Here is a 15,250-nt window from a genome sequence, read left to right as displayed (position 1 = left end):
GCGCCGAGCCAAGACAACAGGATATTTGTGTGTAAATGATGGGGAGACGGATGAAGGAGAAGGTCCCTTTAGAGAAGTATAAAGCGAAGGCCACAGGAGGGACACCCGGTTAGAAGTTCTTGGGAAGGTGAAAGATGATTGAGCGCTCAAGAGGAATCTTGGCGGAGGTGCAACCAAACTACTGTTGACGCCGGAAGGAAAACGAGTAGACATGGAGGCAGTTACAACAGCTACCACTTTTTCTTTTTTTCTCTTTAAGCATCAGGAACTCTTAGGACTTTCTTTAACCGTCGCAAACACGTGACGCGAAGGGGGCGGGGCCTCGGCTCTGATAGGTTCCCTCCCCGGGGCCCCGCCCAGCCCCCCAGGCAGGCGGGTGAGCGCACGCTTCCGGCAGAGCGGGACGTAGGGGGCGTGCTCTCCGGGACGGGGCGGTTCCAGAAGCGGCCTCTCACGGTCGGGGGACGCGTTCCGCTGGGAGGCGGGAGGAGTGAAAGCTGCGTTTCTCGAAGGAGGCGTCTGGGGGCCGGGAAGATGGACACGGAAGCGCACCGCTTGGGTGATCCGTGCGTGCGACCGGCGCGACGGCGACGGGTCTGCTCCAGGGCGCAGGCGCCGAGACCTGCTGGGTGCGGCGTTTCTCTCGCCTGGTGCGTTGGAACCCCAGCCCTGCGCCTGACTGGCGCCCCACGGGACTCCGCAGTTTGATTTCTAGGAAGTGTGTTAAATTGGCAGCAATCTAACTGTCTAACAAATAGGGAATTTATTAAAATATAGTTATGTACATATGGTGGACTGTTTTGCAGCCCCACTCACCCATGCATGCCAGAAATCTAGATTTTGTGTGTGTGTGTGTGTGTTTCAGTGTCTTTGCAGTCAAAGTACCAATATTCTCTCGTTGAATTGTTGGTTGTGGTTGGTGGCCAAACTGTTAATAAAGAGCTCTGCGGGTGAGACACGTGCAGTTTCTTTCCCTGGGTCGAATTAGATGATGAACAAGTTATAATAAGGGCAATGAGTGAGTTTTCTCTGCGCCAAATGGGTCCGTGGTAGGGAGCTGGTGTGGAGGTCGCTTGGAAAATAGCTCTCCTTGAGGGCCTTGCTCAGAGGTGAGCACATTGCGGGGCTGGGATGGGGTGTAGTCAGGGGTTTGCTGGAGGACAGGCGTCGCGGCAGGAACCTCTGAAAGACCGCAAGAAAAAGAATCAGCCACCTGTGGGAGGCACCACTTTTCTCCAGATTTCCCAGGTGGCAGGCAGACAGCCTGAAGTGTAAGCTCTTTGAGTGGTCTTGCAGAGGTCCCCTTGCTAAGCTTGAAGTTAGAAAGGCAGGCCTCTCACACCTACCACCTCTGGGTGGAGGATCAGCAAGGCTCTCTGAAGAAATCCTTTCAATCTCCTTCCAGATTTTACTGTTTCCCCTTTATATCTTCTTTATGGGCAGGATGATGGATTCAAGAAGTTTTTAGCCAAGTCCTTCCTTGCAAATCCACCAGGATGATCTGTGTCATGACTGATTCATGCCTCCAAGCATTTTGATATATTGATTCATGCCTCCAAAATAGGAAGAGTTGATGCTGCAGCATTATCAAAATTGACCTGCAAGAAGCAAGCAGAACTTTCGTGGAATAAAAGAGCTTGCTCAACTCCATCTCAGGAATCAAGGCTACCTCTAGATTCAGACTTGTCCAAATTCTGGTTCCTCTGAACAAACAGAGCTCTAGTCTACGCAGTTCTTTCTTAGCACTTTTCCTATGGGCTGGAATCAAAGGGGTGCCAGCAGAGGGAATCTGTTCTTTCCCCACTGACTGTCTCAGGCATATCCTATAACTTCTTTAGCCACTCTCAGATCAGAAGTCCTCCAGTCCCTTTCAGACTCAAGGGTAATATTCTTTGAGTAATTAAAATTCCAGTCCAGCGTCATTATGATCTAACAACTTTCTCTTATCCATTTGAAAGCCTCTCTCCACTTTCCTTTCAGGCCTGGTTAAAAAAATATCAAACCACATAGAAGGGTTTATTTAAAAAATCACTGCCCCACTCCTCTCCCCATCCTCAGTCCCATTGCCCAGAGGGAGCCTCTATATACTGTTGCTTATTTTTGTGTCTGGTAAATTTTAGTTGTTGACAAATTTACTTCAACCTTGGCTTCTCAGTTGGTACTCAAGTTCTACTACTCGGCAATGTTAATGTTTTGGAAAAGTGAGGGGGTGACTCCTTACAGACAAGCTGTGGCACTTACCCCCCTCACCTGGACCTTGCCCCCCTGATGATCTTGAGACAGTGGGTAAATTGAAGATGTGTATGAAGGACCAGAAAGCCAGGCTTGCTGGCTATTAAAAAAAAAAAAAAGGCCATTCATTTAAAAGCTTTTTAAAAATGGGAGTGATAGTTTGTCACAAATCATGTTCACTTTTCTCTAGTAACTTTTGAGACCCAAAAGGCCTGCTCTTGCAAGCCCAGCTGTGGTAGCATTTGCACGGATTGGGTGCAGCTTTGATTACATCTGATGTGTTTGTTAAGCCTGGCAAGTCTGTCTCTTGGAAGCAATGCTACTCCTGTGCCTTTTGTATATAAAAAATTGCCTCAGTACTGCTGGTGCTGCCAGTCTCTTGTCCTGGGACCCCTGCCAGTTGACCCTCCTTGCTCTCTTAGCCATGCCTTATGAGGCAGCTTTCTGTAAGTCCAGTGAGTACAGGGGCACACACTGTGCTATTTGCTGTCTTTCCTGTAGCCCATAAGCAACTTGCAAGGGTATTTTGTCCAGCACCTTATTGGTTATCACAACGTTCTCTTCTCTCTCCTGGACTACTTAAGTACCTCCTAACTGGTCTCTTTGCTCCTCTTCTAGAAGGCTCACTACATGGAGGCCACTGCATGCTGGTTATCAATGTATAGCCTCTCAGCTTAAAATCCACTGTGCGTTGCCTGCTCTGCTGGGTCCTTTAAATATTTTTCCTTTGCCGACTGGCACGATGCTAAACTTTGTCAGTAGAGGGCACTAGAGAGACACTGGAGGAGGAGGGAGGTTTTTTCCCCTTGTGGGGATGTCCTGCACTCTGCAGGTTCCTGCTGTGTGCAGGGCTTCTCTAGAGCCAGGATCCTGAGCCCAGCTCCTGTAGTGCACAGCGGCCAGGGGCACCCAGCAGCCAGAAACATCTCGTGGTGCCCTCTTTGGGTGGCTTCATAGCGAAGTGCCTCCAGAGAGTTCCTGCCCTTTGGATGGCTTCCCCTGGCACCCAAGAGGGTGATGGTGACCGGTTTCCTGCTCAGCATCTCTGCCATCCAGGGAGCCACAGAGGTTCCCTTTCCAACAAGGTCTGGGGCTCAGCTCTGGGAGCGGGAGGCCCTCCCTTGGGGAGTGGCTGCTCCTTGTAGCTGCTACACCTGTATTTTTTTAGAATTCTCTTTGTGTCTTACAGGCCAGTCTCTCATTACTCTGACCACCTGTTAATAATTCCTGATGTTAAACTTTCCCTCTTCAAATTACTGTGTAGTTTCTGTCTCCTGATTGGACCCTGACTGATACACAGTGTAATCTTTGTGAAATGTAAATCTGGTTTTGTCTCGCCTCCTTGTTTAAAACCATTTTATGGTTTCACTCTGCTTACAGGATAAAGAAAACCCCCTCATTTTCATAGTTTCTGAGGCCCTGCATAAACTGGCCCCTCTGTACCTCCCTGACCTTACCTCAGACCAGAGTGCCCCTTGCTTCTCTACTACTGCCGAGTTTTTACAGACACTGTTTCCTTTCTCTGAAATCTTTTTCCCTCCCTTTTTCACCTGGTAAATCCCTACTCACTTTCTGTTTAATCCTCTCAACCTCAGGGACGCTTCTCCACCTTTTCTGCCTTGGTTGAATCCCTTTTATTTACTTTCAGAGCACCTGTGTAAGGCTCCTTCAGACCATTTTTCATGGTTGTAATTTTACCTATGTTTGTGTAATTGAAAAATTAACATCTGTCTCCTGTCTTATAGATTGTAAGCTCCTTGAGGACAAGGGACTGTGGCTTTTTTGGCTCCCTGTATAGCCGCATATCTAGCATGTGTTATAGAGTGGCTGTTACCAAGCAGGTATGTCACAGGTATGTCACGTTGTTGCCCTTGTCTTTTTTGTTTTTAATTGAAGTATAGTTGATTTACAATGTTGGGTCAATTTCTAGTGTACAGCACAGCGGTGATTCAGTTTTGTGTGTGTGTGTGTGTGTGTATTCTTTTTCAGATTTTTTTTTTACAGAAACCAAGCTAAAGGGAACTGTATTTGGTATCTTGTTGCCCTTGTCTTGGTCCAAGGATTTCCCTTTGGAAATACTCCAATTTGCCACGAGATGGCAGGCTAAGACATTCTGGTACTTGATTTCTTTTGAGAAAAGTGGTGTTTCAGGTTAAAAGACCTTTCTCTGAGCCAGAAGAGGATCCCTTTGAAGTGAGATTGAGTCACATATTACAGAAGATGTCTCTGAAAATGTCCTCTGTATCTTCACTTCTTCACTGACCGGGAAGAACCATCTGGGATACTAACAAGCAAGACAAAGGAGAGATTCTCTTCTGTTTGCCTTGGGAGACTCAAGGACCCTGAGCTCTTGATTCAGGTCCCTGGGAAAGTAGGGACCTGGCACTGGGGGTGGACGGGCGATAGGAGAATTTATGCCCCTCTCCTCAGGCTTTGTTTTGCATTAACTGTGAATTCTAGAGGAAGGGTCTAGAGCAAGGGGTCAGCAGACTGTGTCCCTAGGGCCAAGTCTGACTCTCTGCCTGTTTTGGTAAATAAATTTAATTGGAACCCAGCCATACCAATTTGTTGATATATTGTCTGTATTTTGTACAACTCTGAATACTCTGATAGAGACCGTGGGGTCTGCAAAGCCAAAAATATTTACTATCTGATCCTTTAAGACAAAACTGGGGGACATTGGTCTAGAGGCATGTAAACTCTTTAGAAGCCTTGATATCTGGTTAGCATTTAGCTGACATTTCATAAATAGTAGTAATTTGACCTTTTGGGGGAAAGATTTGTCTTTCTTTCCAAGGAGTAAACATTCTGGGTGGAAATGATATGGATTCCTTGAGGTTACTTATAGTTGTACCCATAGAAGTCAGAAATATATTTATTAACTCATTTCAAGAGTTACGTATTTAAGTGTGCTACATCTTTTCTTTTTTAAGTGGAGATATGGGCATACATGATGTAATGCTTAGCATGCTTTCCAATAGCAGTATTAATAAGTCACTGTTATGCTAATTACATGTACTTCATTTTTCATGGTACCAACCAAAGGTCTTGTAGCTATTTACCTTTCATTCAAGAAATATTCTTGGCATAGTTGGTGTGGCTTATTTATCAATTTGTAAGTGCTCAGACAATGCTGTCAGAATCACATTAATTCATTTTGCAAGTTTTAAACAGTAAAACACATTTGTGACAAATTCAGAGCTATATTTATTTGATTTAAATTTAAGGAATTTCAGTGTTAAACTTCACTTCTTTGCCCTTCTAGAGTTCTTAATATTGATTTATGCTTCAGTGTGCTGATTTCTTCAAGCACTTTTAATAATGAAGGTATGTGTGTTCTATATTTTTTATGTGTCTGTACCTTTGCATGTGTGAGAATATCCTTGTGTTGTTTAAAAAAAGTGGGCATAAACATTTTGACAATGGGTTTTTTTTTTTGAAAAACAAAACAAAACAGAAACAAACTGTAATTATAGTGTTGAAGATACTTCAAAAAAAGTGGAATCATGATTCTCATACAAATATAAAACAGAATGTGTATCAGATTTTATTTAACTCAGTTAATAAGAGATCCAGTAAGATATTACAATTGGTTCAAAGGGAAATTCACAGAACCACACATTATATAGGCGAATAAAGAATGCTGGAATGAATCTACAAAGAGATTCATAAAAAGGCCTATTCATGAGGCAATGATTGTATTCAGCTAGACACAATTAATTTGCACTTTTAAGGACAAAGATAATTTAAATATTCCCCCATTTTCTGTGAGTTGTAGAATAGCTCAGTGACAGTGAAAGGTTGATATAACTTGGTATGGTGTGCCATATGGGATACTCAGTAATCTCTTTGGTACATTTCAATGTCTTTGCCAATTTTTCCCTATAATGATAACAATTAGTACTATTTAGTATGACTGGTATAGTTATAAATACATTATATACCCTACCTCAATAAATGTTCACAAAATTAACTTTATTTTACAGGTGAGAAAACTGAAGCATTGAAGTTTTAATTTGCTTGTGGTAAAATGGAAGACACAGAAGTGAAAAAAATAACATGCATACTATTCCAGCTATGTAAAATTATACGTATGTATATATATATATGCACAAAAATATTAAAACAAAGAAATTTGACCTTTATCACTGGCTGATGAGATGTCTATGCTTTGTGTTAAGAGAAAAAGGGGAGGTATAGAGTAATGTATATAGAATTATTTTATTTCTGTAAAAAACTAACCTGGAGCAAGAGGAACGCTTGCTAACTGCTGGTGGAAAAGCAAAATGGTACGTGTACAACCACTTTGAAAAAGTTTGGCAGTTTCTTACAAAACTAAATAACAGCATGCATTATTTTTGCCATGTGAATATCATTAAATAAAGAAAAATATGAAAACAAGTACAATTCCGTGGCTTTCTTTAGCAAGCTTTTTTTTTTTTTTTTTTTTTTTTTTTTGGTGTGGAGCATTTTTAAAGTCTTTATTGAATTTGTTACAGTATTGCTTCTGTTTTATATTTTGGTGTTTTGACCCTGAGGCATGTGGGATCTTAACTCCCTTGCCAGGGATGGAATCCGCACCCCCTGCATTGGAAGGCGAAGTCTCAACCACTGGGCCGCCGGGGAAGTCCCTAGTAAGCTTTTTGGATTATGAAATATCTTTAATCTATTTTTAAGGCTTTACTAAATTTTTGTTGCGATCTCTATAGATGTGATTGGAGACTAATTTCTGTTAAATTTTTGTAATAGTTTTAGTTATAGTTTCTACAATTTCTATATTTTACAGTTTTACCCAAGCAATGATGACAAGGTGATCAGTTTCAGCTTCTTCTGGAGATGTTCCCGAGTCTTCATTTCAGATGGATTTTTGTGACATGTGCTCATTGTTGACCTTCATGACCACCATTTCAGAGGTTGGGAGGAGGAGAATCCAGATTGGAATGAGTGGGTCATGATGAATAGAAATGTTACTGTATGTAACTCTCTGGAGAACTCTCTGTGAAGGTGAGAAAAGAGAATGTGCTAGATGGAGCTGGAGTGGAGACAGAAGATGACTCTTTTTTTCGGTAAGATGGCAGAATAAGACTTGGAAATGTTCAAATGCTGATCTAAAGGAGTAAGCAGAGGAGAGAGAGATGGGAAGTGAAGCTGGGGTGAGGGTCGGCTAGGAGGCCCTAAGATGGTTGGGGATGGGATCCAGACACAGGTGGGAGCGATTTTGTGTGTGTGTGTGTGTGATCACTTTTAAGACAGGAGGGAACCCTCCTAATTATAACAGGATGGAAAGAAAGTTGGAGTTCTCTGTGTGGCTGAAGGTGAGATGATCTGCAGGGAGTGAGGAGGTTAAGGGGAGAGTGAAGGTTTGAAGAGAGTGGGACAGTGTTTCAGCAGGGATAGCTCAGCACGGGGGAGAAAGCTGTCCAGAGAAACCTCATGGGGTTTTTCTCAGATTTGCTTGGAAGCTCAGGTCCATGCATGGGGAAGGTGGATGGTTGAATGTATCCAGAACTAGTTTACTCAGGGAAATGTGAGGAATTGGAAGATATATGGAAACAATATTTCTTGGATCATGAATTGCATAGGGCGAGCAGGAAGCTGGGTGTGGGCTGAGGGGCTGGGAGGAGGGGAAGGGGCCAATGGACTGGAGGGTCTGATGAAGTCAGAAGACTAGGACCTTATGGTTGAAATTAGTGACCACTGTCTCAGGAGATGACAAGGCCCACTGTGTGACCATAGGGGAGATCAAGGAAGGAGAGGATTTGAAGAATGTAACTCATAGGGCTTTTCTGTTTTGACAGTACTGCATACATTTTCCATAATTTATTTATATCCTCCTAAAAAACCCCTATGTGCTTCCCCACATATTGTTAAACAAGTTACATTTAAAAATTCTGTAGTTCAGAAATATCCTCAGAGGGAATGACACTAAAGAAGAAATAAAAATGTTATCTTTATCCAGTGGCCATGTTCAGTTCTCTTTTGGGTTGTGAACAGAGGGAAAGTGCTATGAAGATGAAATTGACTAGAGTGGCACTGGAATAGTGAGAAAGACTTATTGCCCACAAAGAAGGAAAAGAAATGTCCCTGGACTGTGGTCACTGGCTGTCACACTAGGAGCTTTGCAGCCACCTGCATAATGAGTGGTTCCCTAATCTTTTATTTCTCACAGCAGCTCTGCCCTCCTAACATGTTATTTTCATGGTTCAGTGCTGGTTCAAAGAAAAATGGAGATGTAACAGGTATTGTGGATGCCTTTCATTTACCTTTTGGTGTTCCTTCCCTCTTGTTACCTGCTTGGGAGATGGTCTGTGATCAAGTTCCATAACTCCACTGCATCAGGGGTGGGCAGGAAGTCCAGGCAACCTTAGAGCATCCTGTATGTGTGCTGTGCAGTTGGCTACCCACTGTGGTTCTGGACCATTGTCTCCTGAGAAGTGAGGCTGCATAACACCCCCTCTTAACTGTGAGCACAGTCTCTTCTCTTAGTTTACCGAATCCCAGTCAAGGCAAGAGTTAATATTTAATAAAAATGTTCTGAAGATTTTGAGATAGCAAAACCACAAAGTATCTCCCTGTCACTCCTCAGCCCACTGCAGTTTGGCTCATGTCTCCTTTGCCTCAATTTTCAAGAACATGCCAACATTAAGGGGAAAGTATAATGAATCCCTATGTTCCATCACCCAGCCTCAGCAACTATTAATCTTTTGCTAGTTGCATTTCATTCATCTTATCCCTTTTCTGGAGTATTTTAAAGCAAATCCTAGACATGATGTCATTTTACCCATAAATGCTTCAGCACACATCTCTAATTGATAAGGACTTCTAAGTATGTGCATATTTACCTACCACCATGGCATTATCACACCTAACAAAATGTCCCCTTATCATCCAATACACAGTCCTTATTCAAATTTTCCTGCTTGTCTTTAAAATGTCTATTTACAATCCTTGGTCAAATGAGGACCAGACAAGCTCACATGGGTAGGAGATTCCTTCTCCTCTTTTTCCTTCTTCTCCTGTTCCAGCTTCTCCTCCTCTTTTCCCTCTCTTTCCTCACTTCCTCCTTTGAAATACAACTTTTACCATTTTTACCATTTATTTAAAAGTCTGCATACAAGAAAAAGGGAGGGGAGCGGCCACAGCCCAAAATGCTAGATATCTTAAGTCCTGAGTTTTCTGGGTTATGTTTAATTCATGATTCCTGCCCCTTCCATCCTTTCCAGAAATTGTTTAGGGATCCACTGAGGAGGGAAGTCTTTATACCGATAAGAATACTTACAGTATACATTCAAAAAGCGACTTAAGCAGACTGTGAAAATGGGAGAATAATGACAAATAGGATGAAGTATACATTTGAATGGTATATAAATATACCTGCTGAAAAATGTCATAGTAAAAAAGATTAAGTATGCATCAAAGGAAATCCAGACATATATTGAAAAGAAAAGAAGTCACAGTATTCCCATGGTCTATCATTTCTAGAATAAGAGATTTAAAACTCTTTAGATTGTGGCCATGCTGATTGTCTCATCATTTTTTTCCTGTGTGTAAGGCCCACTCTGCACACTGATAGTTGTATATTTGTTAGGCTATAACTATACTGGAAGGGACAGTTCAGGGAGGATATGATGGTTTAACTGTTCTCCCACATTGATTTTGACCATCTCCTCCTGCCATCCTTGCTCTGCAGCCAAAGTGATCTATATAAGGTAAATAATCACCTCTTGTTAGTGGTATCTCATTGCACTCAGAATAAAGCAAACATTTTTTAGCTTGGCTTCTAAGGCCTTGGATGGTTCACCCCCTGCCTGTCTGTTTAGCTTTATTTTGAACCATTTTTCTTTTCTTTCTTTTGCTTCAGGCACAATGTTCTCTGTTTCTACAGAATGTCACAATCCCTCCTGCTACAGACCTTTGCCCAGGCCATGTTTTCTGACCAGAATATTCTCTCCATCACCTTCCATCTAAGTTGGGTGTCTTTTCTATAAGAGAACCGTATTCTTACTGATCCAAATTTGTGGCCATTGATTCACTAATGTGATTATTTGGTTACAACTGAATTCCCCAGTCAGGTTGTGCATTATACAACATATGTGAATGTGTGAATGGTGGCTTCTTCCAGGAAGTCAGGACAATGTCTTTATTTGTATACCACTTTATATCCAGCATATAGAAGAACTCAATATGCATTCATTGATTGAATAAATAAATGAATACCAGAGGTGTCTCTTATTCAGGCTCATTTCTCCAGCTTAAAAAATTAAAGTTTCTAAAGTTTTTATGACTCATTTATGTGTATCATCTGTTCTTACATCTTCTATAAGTTTGCCTCGAACACTGAATTAGCGAATACTGTGTAATTGCTCCTAAGGGAAGTACAGGCTTAGGTTCCTGAGAGCCTTTGGTCACAACATTTTTGTCAACTGGTCAATGTATAACCTTGTTTTATGTGTATTTCTATTTAAAGACACATTATTTAATACCACTGTTGATTTATTTATATTGAACACATAGCTAGCATCACGATAACTCAAGCCTGAATGAAGCTCATCTAACGCACGTATTTTCTCCATCAGCCACATCAGAGCCATCTTGCACTTAGAAAACTAGATGGCACTTCAGCACTATGCTTGGAGCTTGTGTAAAATCACCAACTAAGAGCATAAAAATGCGAGAAACGTGGCACTAAATAAACCATGAAAAGGACATTTGTTTACAGTAGGTGAGCTGAAACAAGAAGGTAGAATGTTGGCTTGTTCAACTTCAGCTGAGAAATAGGGCATTGGGCAACTCAAAATTTTCCCTGCTTTTCAAATGTCAATGAATAAGTCTCCAAGGATGCCATGAGGATTGATTTTGGGGTTACAAATAAATTTTGGCAAATAGACAAAATTGCAAATATGAAATTCAAGAATAATGAAGATCAACTGTATATATAATAACAAAATATATACTATATAAATGCACTTTACATATATTGATACTTCATAGGTAAATAAGAAATATACAAAATACATAATAACACAATTGTGGTTGTCATACATAGTGTCACACTACTTGGTAATATATTGTATGCATGTCAATAAGCATATTTACAAATAGATTCCAAATTGTTTTCCCAGTCCAACATTAAATGTTTCTTGGGTAATAAGGATTCTATGAGAAATCAGCTTGGGAAATGCTGATATTAAGAAATCCTCTCTGTCTGTGGCATTTGAAAGAAGCCCATGTCTCAGATTCTTATAGTTATGCTTTGATAGGAGTAGGGTCACATGTGCCAAAATAGAGACTAGAGTCAGTTTCTCTTTTACAGTTGTGTATTTTGCCCATCTTTTGTTATTTTGCTTTTCTGAACTCTCATAGCCCATTTTACTGTATCTCATTGGATGGGGCCTAATTTGATCTTTTTTGACAAACATTGATCAACAAGATTAAGCAAAATTAGGGTTGCCTGTTTTTCTTACATATTGCACAGATTTTACATGAAGCTTTCACCCAAAAAGTTATAATGTAAAAGTTTAGTAAATATTGATACCTTGGTTCAGTCAGCGCCTCCCTGGTAGTTCATTAAATCTTGTATTCCTATAGGCCTTGTTCTGGACTTCCTCATGCCCTATCTCTCTAGGTAACTAACAAGAAGCTTAATTTAACAAGAAGTCATTGCTGTCCTCACTTGGAATAATTTCAAAGTCTCTCATCAGATGGCTCTTTTGGAAATGTCAACAATTTCTAAACTGTCAATGCTACAATATAAACAATACTACATACACTGTTAATCATGGAAGTAATTTCTGGTTTCAGTAAAACAGACCCCAGGGAAGTTTGCTGTGGTGACATATTTTTCACTTGAGATTGTTAAAGACTCAACTGCAGCTGGTGTCTGTCCACAGCCTGGCATTGAATTGTCTCATTTTCTGAGACCTAAGCATTATAGATTACATCTGGTATGTTAAAACATTATTTGATAATGGGTGTGATATCATTTCAACTACATACAACTTCTGCCAGTGAATATGTATAATTTTTGCATTTACAATTTATGTTTTATCCCTGCACCTGAATTTTTTTTTTCCTTTGAATTGGAAAAAAGCCCAACCACTCTAGCTGGGACTATCCTCATGGTATCGTTTTTATGTACTTTGTTTAATATCCTATAATAAAGAATCAAAACCTAACATAATGTGAATGGTAATTGTGCTGGCCTGATTTTGTTTTTTATTATATATTTATGTATTAAATCCAGATAGTATGAAAAACAAATTGCAGATGCAAAAATTGAGAAGATAATGATAATGAGAAAACTCCATGTAAAAACCATAGGATTGACCGAAACTACATCAGAGACAAATTCATAGCCTTAACACTTTCATCGTTAAATGAGAACAAAAGTAAATAAACCTAAGCCCTTGACCACCAGGACTTTGTGATTTGCATTTTCCTCCCTCTCTTCTGCTCTGGTGAAAGATGGGAAAAGGCAGTTTATGAAAGGACAATTACAGATGCCAATAGATATAAATGTTCATATTTAATAGTAAATAAAATGCAAAATAAATATAATACTGATCTGCCACTTTGTCCTGCCAAAGTGGCAAAACTCTAAAAGGATAACATCCAGGTGGACAAGGGTGTAGGGAAATGAGCATTTTTACACTGTTTTTGGAAGTATAAGCTGATTCAGGTTTTCTGGACAATGGGACATGCATCATGAATCTCTTTTGTTTCATCAACTTCACTTCCAGGATTTTATCCTAAAGAAATTAGGGATATGTAGAAAGATAGATAAATAAGGATTTTCTTGTAGCATTTATAAGAGGGGAAAACAGGCTACTATGCAGTCATTAAACATACTCATTGCTGTCCTTATCAACATTTCCTAGATCCACAGGATTGTACTAAGTAAATGAAATATCACATTGCTGAGGTCAGTATTTTAAACAAATTGTGGCATAAAAAGGTTATAATAATTTATTAAAGGTCACATGGTTAATAATTAATAAAGCTTAAACCCCAGTTTTAACTAACTGCTATAATTAATATCCTCTATAACTGAACAAGTGACATAAGGAAATGTTTGTATAATATATTGCTATATAAAAAAAAAGCAGGTTATAGTCAATTTCTCTAATGGATATAGGACCATGTAGTTATGTTTGCTAAGTTATGTTTTTCTAGGAATTATTTATCATTTCAAACTTATCAGCATAAAGTTAGTAATATCCACTTATATGTTAAAGTCAGACACTGTAGTTGATACCCTTTTTAACTCCTCTTTTTTGCCATTTTTCTTGGTCTTGGTGGGGGTTTGTTAATTTTATTAGGCCTTTCAAGGAACCAAATTTTTGCTTTGTTGATTCTCGCATATGGATGATTTTTATTTAATTATTTTCTGATCTTATCTCTATTTTTCCTTCTCTTCAGTTTTCTTTGGATTTAATTTGACATCCTTTTCTCTTTCTATCTTCTTGAGATGAATGCTGAGATAATTGAATTTTAGCCTTTCTCATTTAAAAAATATGCACATTTAAGACCATAAATGTCCTTTTAAGTGTGGCTCTAGTTCTTCATCTGCAAAGATGCATATGTAGTTTTTTTAAAATTATTGTCATTCACTTCAAATATTTCTCATATTCATTATCTTCTTTAACCCATGAACTATTTAGAAGGGTGCTGGTTAATTTCCAAACACATGGGGAGTTTTTAGTTATCTTTCTGGTATTAAGTATTACTTAATTCCACGGTAGTTAGTTAGGACATAACCTATATAATTTAAATCTTTTGAAATTTGTTTGACTTTGGCTTGGATTTTGGACAATTTGGTAAATGTTCTGTGGTATTTGGACAGAATGTATATTTGGCACTAGGGGTACACTGTTCTATATCTATCCATTAGGGTTGTTTGTTAATTTTGTTCAAATCTAAATCCTTACTGAAGGTATATTTGCTTTTTCTGTCAGATACTGAGAAGGATGTGTTAAAGTCTCTAAACATGATGTGAATTTTTCTATTTCTTTTTACTTCTGCCAGTTTTTTGTTTTATATATGTTTTAAGGTAATGTTCTTAGATTCATACAAACTTAGACCTATTGTATTTTCCCTTTAGATCCACTCTTTTATCATCATAAAATGTCCCTCTTTATATCTGTCTAGTAATGCTTCCTACCTTAAAGTCTACTTTGTCTTATAGTAGTCAAGGCATACCAGCTTTCTATTGGTTAGTGTTTGCATGGCATGTATAATTTTTCTATCCTTTTATTCTCAACCTCATTTTCTTTGGGATTAAATTAATCAGATTAAATCAGATTATTTTTAATCTGATAACCTGACAAGCTTTTCTTTTAATTATGTATTTGATCTATTCCTGTTCAATGTATTAGTGATATATTTAGGCTTAAACTTATCTTAATACTTATTTGTCCTACTATTTGATGTTTTTTTCTCCTTTCTTGACTTCTTTTTTTAAATAATTATATAAACTGTATTATTCAGTATACATATTTTTTTCACATGCTTCTTTTAACAATAGATTTATATGTTTCAACCTTACTAAATACTACGTAGTATTCCAAAGTACAAATATGTCAGTTTAGCAATTACCTTCTTAAAAAGTTTTTTTTTGTTTTATTTCTTCAATAAAAATCCTCTTTCACATCTTGTAAAAGTGTGTTAATACTTTTCTAAGAAAGAAGACTCAAAGAATTACTGGATCATGTGTCATTTGTATTTGTGTTTTTTTTTTTTTGGCCGTGCCACACAGTTTTCAGTTTCTTAGTTCCCCAACTAGAGATTGAACCTGGGGCCCCAGCAGTGAAAGCCCCGCATCCTAACCACTGGACAACTAGGGAACTCCCTGTACTTTGTATTTTGATAACAATTGCAAATTGCCATTTAGTTTCCCTGTGCCAGTTCCCCTCCATCCCAGCAGTGTATAGGAGCTTTAATTTCCCAACAAACTCACCAAGACTTGATTTAATCAAATATTTGAATGTCTGCATTCTGATATATGAAAAATGGTTTGTTT

The 15,250-nt window shown here is 39.1% G+C and overlaps 1 long non-coding RNA gene across 1 annotated transcript; it reads left to right on the top strand.

Annotated features, from left to right (window-relative positions):
• The first annotated feature begins 468 nt into the window (after positions 1–468).
• LOC130846722 (uncharacterized) lies at positions 469–6,420 on the top strand. Its single transcript, XR_009051615.1, has 4 exons — positions 469–650; positions 3,978–4,084; positions 5,498–5,559; positions 6,219–6,420. It is a non-coding gene; the product is annotated as an uncharacterized LOC130846722 (long non-coding RNA).
• Positions 6,421–15,250: the final 8,830 nt, after the last annotated feature.

This window comes from Hippopotamus amphibius, chromosome 2 (genome assembly GCF_030028045.1).
Source record: "Hippopotamus amphibius kiboko isolate mHipAmp2 chromosome 2, mHipAmp2.hap2, whole genome shotgun sequence".
In the NCBI taxonomy this organism is placed as follows: Eukaryota; Metazoa; Chordata; class Mammalia; order Artiodactyla; family Hippopotamidae; genus Hippopotamus; species Hippopotamus amphibius.
The sequence above is the reverse complement of the archived record's forward strand: the minus strand, read 5'-3'. Positions and strand labels throughout refer to the sequence as shown.